This window comes from Myxocyprinus asiaticus, chromosome 47 (assembly GCF_019703515.2).
Source record: "Myxocyprinus asiaticus isolate MX2 ecotype Aquarium Trade chromosome 47, UBuf_Myxa_2, whole genome shotgun sequence".
In the NCBI taxonomy this organism is placed as follows: Eukaryota; Metazoa; Chordata; class Actinopteri; order Cypriniformes; family Catostomidae; genus Myxocyprinus; species Myxocyprinus asiaticus.
Genome location: NC_059390.1, coordinates 23,099,296 through 23,111,504, shown reverse-complemented (window position 1 = coordinate 23,111,504; position 12,209 = coordinate 23,099,296). Strand labels below are relative to the sequence as shown.

The 12,209-nt window shown below is 39.1% G+C and overlaps 1 protein-coding gene across 1 annotated transcript in view; it reads left to right on the top strand.

The window, feature by feature from the left end:
• The window catches only part of LOC127436812 (USP6 N-terminal-like protein), a 102,789-nt gene that overhangs the window by 22,123 nt on the left and 68,457 nt on the right, over window positions 1-12,209 (top strand). The gene's annotated exons all lie outside the window — the stretch shown is intronic.

Genomic DNA, 12,209 nt, shown 5'->3' with positions numbered 1-12,209 from the left:
CAGATTGAGGGTAATTCGACCATCAGGCATCAGGGAGAAGACTGGCTCATTCAGCCCAAAATGGAAAAAGTCCTTGAGGGCATTAAAGTCAACCCTGCAGGCCAGAGCGCAGAAGTCCTCTACGTATTCTTCCAAGGGACGATTCACCTGACATGGCATAGGAGCTGAACTGCTGGGTTCATAGTCGGTCAGGTATTCTGTAACGTTGCTGGCAATAACAGGCAGACGAAGACAATGATGATGTGAAGAACCCAAGTGCAGTTTATTTACAAAGAGCTATCCAACAAATGTGAATTCAGAACATAAACATGAACTTAACTTGACTAGACTTGACTTGACTAACAACGTTACACAAAACAATACCTGACAATGGACCATGGCAAACATGAGGGTTTAAATACACAAACATGGGTAACAAGTAAACAAGACAACCAATCACAAGACTGAACTAATAATAAGACAATGAAACATGAACCAATGACATAACAGAACACAAACCAATGAGAACAAAACACATGGAACAAGAGAGGATCACATGAGGGAACAGATCACATGATATTGCAATGAAACAGGAATAAACTTTCAAAATAAAAGACATGAACACAAAACATGAACAAAACACATAAATGTGACAACATTGTCTTGGTTTTCGAGTTGTCACAGTATGCAATAGACTGGCATGTCTTAAGGTCAATATTAGGTCAAAAATGGCAAAAAATAAACAGCTTTCTCTAGAAACTCCTCAGACAATCATTGTTTTGAGGAATGAGGGCTATGCAATGCTTGAAATTGCCAAAAAACTGAAGATTTCATACAAATGTGTACAATGCAGTCTTCAAAGACAAAGGACAACTGGCTCTAACAAGGACCGAAAGAGATGTGGAAGGCCAGATGTACAACTAAACAAGAGGATATGTACAGCAGAGTCTCTAATTTGAGAAATAGACGCCTCACATGTACTCAGCTGACAGCTTCATTGAATTCTACCCGCTCAACACAAGTTTCATGTACAACAGTAATGAGAAGACTCAGGGGTGCAGGCCTTAGGGGAAGAATTGCAAAGAAAAAGCCACTTTTGAAACAGTAAAACAAAAAGAAAAGGTTAGAGTGGGCAAAGAAACACAGACATTGGACAACAGATAATTGGAAAAGAGTGTTATGGATCTTAACCACATTGAGCTTTTGTGGGGTCTGCTAGACTGTAAGGTGCGTGAGAAGTGCCCAACAAGACAGCCACATCAGTGGCAAGTGCTATAGGAAGTGTGGGGTGAAATATCACCTGAATATCTGGAAAAACTGACAGCTAGAATGCCAAGGATCTGCAAAGCTGTCATTGCTGCACGTGGAGGATATTTTAAAGCATTAATAATTTAAAGCATTTTAATTAGGCTGCAACATAACAAAATGTGAAAAAAATGAAGGGGTCTGAATACTTTATGAATGCACTATATATATATATATATATACAGTTGTGCTCAAAAGTTTGCATGCCCTTGGAGAATTGGTAATATATGTACCATTTTTAAAGAAAACATGAGTGAGAAGGCAAAACACATTTCTTTTATTTCTTATGGGATTCATATTCAACTGTAGGTTATAACAGAATGGCACAATCATAAAACAAAACATGGCAACAAAGAAAAAAATGAAATGACCCCTGTTCAAAAGTCTGAATACCCTTAGTTCTTAATACTGCGTATTGCCCCCTTTAGCATCAATGACAGCGTGCAGTCTTTTGCAATAGTTGTCTATGAGGCCCCAAATTCTTGCAGGTAGTATAGCTGCCCATTTATCTTGGCAAAATGCCTCCAGGTCATGCAAAGTCTTTGGTCGTCTTGCATGAATCACACGTTTGAGATCTCCCCAGAGTGGCTCGATGATATTAAGGTCAGGAGACTGTGATGGCCACTCCAGAACCTTCACCTTTTTCTACTGTAACCACTGGAGGGTCAACTTGGCCTTGTGCTTAGGGTCATTGTCACGCTGGAAAGTCCAAGAGCGTCCCATGCGCAGCTTTCGTGCAGAAGAATGCAAATTGTCTGACAGTATTTTCTGATACCATGCTGCATTCATCTTGCCATCAATTTTCACAAAATACCCCGTGCCTTTAGAGCTCACACACCCCCAAAACATCAGTGAGCCACCACCATGCTTCACAGTGGGGATGGTATTCTTTTCACTATAGGCCTTGTTGACCCCTCTCCAAACATAGCGCTTATGGTTGTGACCATAAAGCTCTATTTTGGTCTCGTCACTCCAAATTACAGTGTGCCAGAAGCTGTGAGGCGTGTCAAGGTGTTGTCGGGCATATTGTAACCGGGCTTTTTTGTGGTATTGGTGCAGTAAAGGCTTCTTTCTGGCAACTCAACCATGCAGCTCATTTTTGTTCAAGTATCGTCGGATTGTGCTCCTTGAAACAACCACACTGTCTTTTTCCAGAGCAGCCTGTATTTCTCCTGAGGTTACCTGTGGGTTTTTCTTTGTATCCCGAACAATTCTTCTGGCAGTTGTGGCTGAAATCTTTCTTGGTCTACATGACCAAGCGATCCCTGAATTTTCCACTTTTTAATAAGTGATTGAACAATACTGACTGGCATTTTCAAGGCTGGATATCTTTTTCTATCCTTTTCCATCTTTATAAAGTTCCATTACCTTGTTTTGCAGGTCTTTTGACAGTTCTTTTCTGTTCCTCATGGCTCAGTATCTAGCCTGCTCAGTGCATCCATGTGAGAGCTAACAAACTCGTTGACTGTTTATACACAGACACTAATTGCAATTTAAAAAGCCACAGGTGTGGGAAATTAACCTTTAATTGCCATTTAAACCTGTGTGTATCACCTTGTGTGTCTGTAACAAGGCCAAACATTCAAGGGTATGTAAACTTTTGTTCAGGGCCATTTGGGTGATTTCTGTTACTATTATGATTTAAAAAGGAGCCAAACAACTATGTGATGATAAATGGCTTCATATGATCACTATCCTTAAATAAAAGACAGTTTTTTTTTGCATGATCAGTCATATTTTCAAAATCAATGCCAAATTTTCACAATTTCTGCCAGGGTATGCAAACTTTTGAGCACAACTGTGTATGTATATACACCGATCAGCCACAACATTAAAACCACTTGCCTAATATTGTGTAGGCCCCCCTTGTGCCGCCAAAACTACGCCAACCCGCATCTCCGAATAGCATTCTGAGATGATATTCTTCTCTCCACAATTGTACAGAGCAGTTATCTGAGTTACTGACTTTGTCAGTTTGAAACAGTCTGACCATTCTCTGTTGACCTCTCTCATCAACAAGGCATTTCTGTCCACAGAACTGCCACTCACTGGATGATTTTGTTTTGATACCATTCAGAGTAAATTCTAGAGACTGTTGTGTGTGAAAATCCCAGGAGATCAACAGTTACAGAAATACTCAGACCACCCCGTCTGGCACCAACAATCATCCATGCGATTATCTAATAAGCCAATCGTGTGGCTGCAGTGCATAAAATCATGCATATACTGGTCAGGAGCTTCAGTTAATGTTCACATCAACCATCAGAATGGGGAAAATGTGATCTCAGTGATTTGGACCATGGAATGATTGTTGGTGCCAGATGGGCTGGTTTGAGTATTTCTGTAACTGCTGATCTCCTGGGATTTTCACCCACAACAGTCTATTCTGAGATGCAGGTTGGCGCTGTTTTGGCGGCACGAGGGGGACCTACACAATATTAGGCAGGTGGTTTTAATGTTGTGGCTGATCGGTGCATAAGTCTAGATAAACTAGTAAACCACAATAATCAACTAGTCGGTTGTTGAACAATTAGTTCAATTGTGACCGTCCCTAGGCTATTTTTTGACCTGGCTCATGAGTTGTTTTGATACAGAGCGAGAGTGCATGTGTGTTTGTGTGTGTTGAGTTAATTACCCTCATTACCCCATGCTTGTATCTCAGTGAGTGGCAGCACTAATTAGCAAGTTGACTCATACAGGACAGACTGATCTCTATAAATTTAAAAAGAGATGGAATGGGGGAATAATAAAGAGAAAGATACTTTTTCCCCACCAGTTTTACGTTTTTCTTAATCTGTGATTGATTAGATGCTGTTTATGATTGGTCTGAGTGATAATGTTCAATTATGCAAGGGTGGCTTTACCAGCCGCTAACAGAAAATGGATTTTATAGATCATACAGTCACAATTGCTCATAGAATACTAAGAGAAAATAAATGGAGATTTTATTATGCACTCAAAATATTCTGCCCTTATGATAATTATGCTGTATGTCAGTGATCTTTTGAACTAATTAGTCTGCATAAACCTTCAGATTAATATTTAATTGCCAAATGCTGGTTCCACTTATTGACATTCGTAACAAAGCTGATTTTGAAAATTTGAAAATAGTTGCTGTCTTATCTTTAAAAGAATGTTTCTATATTTCTACAGCACAGACTTGCAAAAAGAATTCGATTTTTACACTTTCAGAAGAAAATGTGAGTGGTGTTTGCCTGTGCTGAACTCGCCGCCAGAATTCTTGGGTTTTGCTAGGTGGTTGCTAGAGTGTTTTGTCGTCCACCAGGCGAAGTGTGAGCAGTAGTAATAGTGATGCCTGCCTTGGCAAACATTACTAATAAATCTCTTTCTTAAGCTGACTTTGAGCCACCCAAAACTCTGTTAATAAAGAAACATGCTGTTTAGCATGTTATGTGACTTTAACCCAGATGCCCATGGTTTGATGTTGAGCATGTGGGTGTGTTTGCTCAGCTAACTAGATAGATGATCACAGGAAGTAAGTCACTCAGGAATGTGATTACATTTCACAGTAAACAGTGGAACATGAGGAAATGGATCCTGTGCCCTTTTGGTTTGCGTGCGCGCGCACACACACAGACACACACACACACACACACACACACACACACACACACACACACACACACACACACACAGAAAGACAGAGTGCAACTGTCTGAATTGGACACTAACAGTTTACCTTGAAATTTGAAAATGGTAGTTTTGTACATGTTGATCTGACAGTTACATAGACTTAGTAGACTCAACAGAAGTTGGCTTCTAGTTTTCAAGTTTTTAGTGTATCATCTTATTTTTTCATTATTACTATGGTTCAAGGGTGTATGTGAGACTCAGTAGTGCACACACAAACTCATAGGTGCATGACACTGAAATGATCACTGCTCACATAAATTCCACTTTTACATGTAGTCAGTTCCTGCATGCCCACATGAGTTTGCACTTCCTCATAGGCAGGCCTGGGTGTTTCCTACGTCAAAAAAGGTCTTTGGTGGTGACTCCAACATTGGTTAATTTCATAATAGCAATAAAACCTTTAACCTCCTGAGACCAGAGCGTGACTGCTATGTGCATTTTCTATTTCCCTTTTTGATTTGTACGTAGTAGCATCTAATAAACATGCAAAAAAAAAAAAAAAAAAAAAAAATCTAGAGCAAATAGTTTTCCTAAAAAAGTATTTCCACTAACATGGACAACGGGACTAAGTTAAGCTGTAGTGATCTGAAGAATACCAAGTAAGCTGTAGAATACCAAGCTGTAGAAAGGTTTATTCTTGATTTGACTTTTGTGTTACAATGTTTTTTTTTTTTTTTTCTACTTTTGCAACAGTCTCCATGTTGTCTCTTTGCACTGTCAAACAAACAAGTGATAGCCAGTGCTGAAGCATTTTTCCAGTCAGAAATTAGCATAAATCATTCTGATTCAAAGTAATGGCCAGTATTGTCCAATCACAGCCAGCCATGTTAAATAAAATTATACATTATAAATTCTGAAACTGTCTACCGATTACCATTGCCCCATGACTACCAAACATGTTGAGTGGTCCAAACATCATCTGCAGCCTGAAACTGAACTTATGATCGGATTTTAGAAGTGAATGCCGTTAGCTGTATAGGAAAGCTATAGGATGCACCCTTGCACTATATTTAGTGAATGACTTAATCTCCAGTGTGCTGTCTGTCTGCACTGGTCTCTGAACAGTTTGAAATGTATCTTATTTTGTATCCTTACTCCATATAAAGCCTGAAATCAATTTTTTTCAGCTTTTGGATGAACCCATTGATTCTCAATGTGATAATGCACTGTAAATATAATATTTCTAAGGAAAACAGCGCTCAGTATACAATAGTGTACATCGTTTTTAGCAGCGTGGTGTTTTGCGATAAATCACTCAAATTTAAAAAACGGCATATCAGATAAAACAAGAGGCTCTAATCTTTTTACTCAAACAGGTTTCAATGTAAAAACTTAAGTAGGTTTCTTACCAGATGTAGTTTCATTGCTGTTTCTCCACTGTGTTCTGTGCCATGTTGTTCTGTCACATGATTCTGTACGTCGAAAATGTATCCTTTTACTGACAGCCCAGAATCTTCTGAACTGAAATCAGTCAGTTTAAATGAATTTAAATTATGTGTTGCATATAGCGAAGCCAAAATACAACATCAATGCATGTGTATGCGGGATCGCACATGGCTAAATAGAAATACGTAATTGTCAACAAAAACAACTTTCTTTTTAGATTTTCCTTTTTGACGATTTGCTATAACTGTCACTATCCATTTTTTTCTGGAAGAGTATATTTTAAATGTGTATGTTTGCTAGAAGTTTGTTTTGTCAACTTTAGGAGTACACTAGCATTTAGATGGACTAAAATCTGCAGTACTCCAATTTTGATTCCATTGGGTCTTTAAAACAACCAATCATTGTAGAGAAAACTTTCACACTGCAAGTAAAACTTAACACTGATGATGAGAGAGTGGCAAACAGGATATGACATTGTTTTCTCTATCCGCTGTCCCCTCTCTGTCTCTCTGGCATTTGGCCAGTAGAAGAGAGTAAATAAAAGAGGAAATCCATGATGGCCTTTTTGAAAAGTGCATTATGAACATCTCTGATCACAGTGCGGTGCAGTGAGATTTCACTGTGCCTCTGCATATCTGAATCAAATGAATCCACGCACCAGCATACATTATTAAAGCTCAGCTGAACCACGCAGTTAAAGCATCCCAGGACTCTACACTAATAGTGCTATCACATGAACACTCCATCACCTTTGTTACATCTTACATGCTGAGGGTTTAGACCACAGATCTGACAGTATAAATGCTGGTTTCAGTTCTTCTCTCTCCACACTGATCAGATCCAACTGACATAGAAACAGCACATGGAGATGATTATAACCCAGTTCTCTTCGAGGTCCAAAGATAGGCCAGTATCAGACACCCTAAGACCCACACCCAGAACAATACCAGACCCCTCGAATCCCAGTAAGGGACCAATACCAGTCCCCTCAAAGCTTAGATAAAGACCATTACTAGACACCCTAGGACCCAGACCAAATGCCAGACCCCTTGAAGCACAGACCAATGTCTGACACCGTAAGATCCAATACCAGACACCCTAAAATTCATACCCAGACCAATACCAGACCCGCTAAGACTAATATTAACACAAGACTCTTCGAGGCCCAGAAAATAACCAATACCAGACACCCAAAAACCCATACACAGACCAATACCATACACTAAAACCCATAACCAGACCAATACTAGACACTCTAAGACCCAGATCAATACCAGACTCCTTAAAACCCACATACATACTAATACCAGACACCCTAAGAGCCAGACCCCTCCAGTCATAGATAAAGACCAATACTAGAACCCATAGTACCCATACCCAGACCAATACAAGACCCTTCGAAGCCCAGATACAGACTAATACCAGACCCTTCAAAGTTTAGATAAAGACCAATACTAGACCCTAAAGGACCCAGACCAATACCAGACCCCTCGAAGCTCAGATACAGACATATGCCAACACCCTAAGACCCATACCCAGACCAATACCAGATTCCTCAAGGCCAGATACAGATCAGATTCAGATCAATGGAAAGTCTTTTGTCTGTGTGCATCATTGCGAATGTGCCTGCCATTGACTGTACTAAAAGTATCACAAAGCAGTCGTAGTGTGCATGTGCACTACATATTTGTATTTGCTTGCAGTCAAAAGAGTATACTTTGAAAAGCAACAAGGGTGAACTGGTGCGATCCAGAACGCAGAAAAATTAAGTATACCTGGGCCTTAAGACCTATACCCAGACTATTACCAGATACCCTATGACCCATTCCCAGACCAATAACAAACACCCTAAGACACAAATCTGGACCAATACCAGATGTGCTTAAACCCAGACAAATACCAGACCCCTCTGGCCCAGATTAGAGGTCTGTACGGGCCTTTAAACGAAACCTGACCCATACACGAGACCGAATGATACCGTCAGATTTTAAGCCCAAACCCGAAATCGCTTACTATCTCATTTCTTCTCCTAGCAAGTAATGTTGCAATAGGCTGTATTTTATGTAAGCATATAGGCTACATTTGTAACAGTACTGAAACAGTAAACATACAAAGTTTTAACAAGGCACAGCAGGCCCTTAGTACACTAGAGCAGAAGGGGAAAAACAACATTGCCTTACCGTTTATTTGCTGAAACTTCACTTGGTGCAGAACAATCTGGAATAATATGAAACAATGCAACAGTTCCCTCTATGCAGCCTGAACTTGTTTACTTGTTTGTGACTACTGCGCTAAAAACAATCTAGATGCAGCGCAAAGACTGAAGCAGAGCGCAGGTGTCTCAATATGCCTTTTTGAAAATGTGAAGTTCTTTTTAACTTGACAAGGTGTTTAAAATACGCCGGTCCTGCATGACACGCTGATGAAAGAGTGAGACACGGTGCAAATGTCAAAGACATTCGTCCAGCATGTTATTTAATAATGGGAAAACAGAACAGATGTGCACAAAAACATGTTCGGTGTGAATGGCCCCTAACTCATCCGTTTGCACATCTGTGAGTGAGAGCACGTGCGCAAAACAAGTTCAGTAAGCCTGTTTATTTTTTCATTAATTACAAACCTGACCCCAACCCGAAGTCCTTCTAGAAAAACTGACCCGAAGCCGGTCGGGTTCTCGGGTCCCGTCGGGGTTGGGTTGCAGACCTCTAGCCCAGATACAGATCAAGACCTTTATGACCTTGGGGGTCATAAAAAAAGATGTGCCGAAATGCACTGCAGCCTTGTCTGAGACCCAAGACTCATATCCAAACCAATACTTTTGTTTTTGTTTTAGAGTTTCAATATGTAGTCCAAGGTGTGTATGTGTGTAAGAGAGACAGAGAGAGTTTTTTCGACCAGCAGTCTGTAATCTGTCTGACTGGCTGGCTGGCTGGCTGGCTGGCTGGCTGGCTGACTATTGAGCTATCTATCTAGCTAGCTGTCTGTCCGTCAATCTATTACTGTATTTCTGTTGAGCTACCTTCTGTCTTCCTGCCTGTCTACCTTCTTTCCTTCACTTTTAATGCTCAAGTATAACATTTGTTCTGTGAAAGTACATGTTACAGTAACTTTAAAGAACACGTCAGGAACCTTGCAAAGGTATTATTTAAAGTTGTGGTAATGCTGAAGTTGCACTGCAGTTTGGTTAGCTGAGTGTTGTGTTGTACTTTAGATACAGTCCAATGATAGCTGTGGTCAAATCCATATTCAGTCATGGTGTTACTGGTGTTATTTTGTGGTGAGCAGTGATGATGTAACACTGATGTAATGGTGTCTGGGTGTTGTGTGCTTTTGATGCTTTCAGCACATTTGTGGGAGGTAGAATGAGAGCCGAATGAGAGCCAAATGAGCCCTTTATGAGAGATTGACTACAGCAGTGTACATGCCGCCAGATTTCTGCACAACACACACACACACACACACACACACACACACACCATATGATGTATTTTGATAACACACTGTCCTTGAGCAAGATCAGGCACTGTGAAAGGCAAAAGTGGATGAATAGCATGCTTAGAGCTCATCTTATGGAGTTTTGTGTTCCTTGCCAGTCACATTCAGCTTGCTCACAGGGGTTCTGAATACAGTTATTATTTAATTTTTAGACACAATTTACAATCATATTTAATCAAACTACACAATGATTACTCTAAGACTTTATAGATATTACAGGTTCATTTTTTTTTTTTTTTTTTGTTAATGCATGATTTCCTGTAAAGCTGCTTTGAAACGATGTGTGTTGTGAAAAGCGCTATACAAATAAAAATGACTTGACTTAGAGGTGTTTGTGTGTGTGTGATCATTTATATGTGCATGAGTGTATGTGATGTAACTGTGGGGTTTGGTCTGTTTTATGAATAAAGGGATAGTTCACCCAAAAATGAAAATTCTCTCATTATTTACTCACCCTAATGATGTCACAGGTGTGTATAACCTTCTTTCTTCACCAGAATACAATTGAAGAAAAATAGAAAAATATATTAGCTCAGTAGGTCCTTAAAATGCAAGTGGATGGTGATCTGATATTTGAAGCTCCAAAAATCACAGACAGCCAGCATAAACGTCATCCATACGACTCCAGCTGTTAAATTAACGTATTAACTTGATCGCTTTTGGTGTGAAAAAGATGAATATTTGATGAATTTGTTTTTTTTTTTTTTAACTCTAAATCATGCTGCCGGTCAGAAGCGGTACACGGGTGTGACGTAATCACATTGCCATTTGAAACGCACGAGAACTGACACACGTGAGTCAGCCGGAAGAGCAGAGCTGTTTCAAGTGAGTAGGTGGAACGCTGTACAGAAGCTTCGTTGGTTTTGGTTATTATCTGTTTCTTTACTCACAATGGTGTGTTTGTGTACTTATTCTGGTGGATGTCTTAACCGAGAGTAGAATGTGAGATTACGTCCGTATCATGGCAATGGTAGTACGTCACACGAGAGACTGCTTGAACTCCACCCACTCGTGAAGCTTACCCTCACGTAGGTTTATAGTTGAAAAGTACTTAAATATTGATATTTTTTCGCACCAAAAGCAATCGGATTGCTTTAGAAGACATTCATTTAACCGCTGGAGTTGTATCGATGACGTTTATGCTGACTGTCTGTGATTTTTGGAGCTTCAAAAATCATATCACCATTTACTTGCATTTTAAGGACCTACTGAGCTAAGATATTTTTCTAATGTTCTTCAAATATGTTCTGGTGATGAAATAAAGTAATACACACCTGGGATATCATGAGGGTGAGTAAACAATGAGAGCATTTTCATTCTTTGGTGAACTATCCCTTTAAGTCAAAGCCTTACATGCTCTCTATGGGTGTGTGTAAGTGTGTGTGTGTGATTAACATCGAAAGAATCACAGTGAGGTGTTTAGCTGTTTAAACCTTGTTCCTTTCAAACATGCATATGTATGTATTTGATTGTTCTCACGTTGAAGCCTGTGTTGTATTGTGCTTTTCAAATATGACTCTCTGTGGGAATGGGAAATATTACAATACATGATTATTAGCCACATTTATGATCACAACACAAAATCATATTGCCCCTAAACCACTCTCTCACACTGTTTATCTGCTTATCTGTCTGTCTATCTGTGGGGGTTGGGAATCTAGAAGGGTTTGAATATAAAAAAAATAAAATAAAAAAACCTGTAAATGTATGATTTTCTTGACATTAGGTTTTCTTTAAGGTTCTGTGTCTGCATTCCTCCACTGATTCAAACAAGTGGCTACCCTCCTGTCCAACCCAATCTCATGACAAGTCATTATAGGCTAATAGCATGAGATGGTGAAATCACACGAGTTGGCTTATACAAAAATGTACAACTTTTACTCCCATAGAGAAAAGTAAACAAACCAACAATGTTGGTTCTCATTTATAATTTTTTTTTAGTTTGACATCTTACCCAAATCCTAAACCTAACCATATATAATAAGAAAATAACTTTTTTGTACCATGGAAGGAAGAAAATACCTTTCTTATTAAAAATAATAATATTTGGAATGAGACTATTGAAGTGTATTACAGGTTATTGACATACATCAGTCATTTGTATTGCAAAAATATGGAATAAGTAACCAAATTTGTTCAGCGACGTGTCCTATCTTAAAATAAAATGTTTAATAGGAGGTTAGATAAAATTAGAATTTGAAAGTTTTGTATCGATTAAAAATTTTGTTTGTTGATTGGTTGGTCTCAATGGGAATAAAAGTCGTACCTTTTCATACGAGCCTTACAATATCTTACAATTTAGCCATTTCATACGATATATTACAACTTGTCATGAGACTGTTGTTCCCGCTCATTGTTTATTTCTCAAAATTACAAAAAGACTTGTTAAT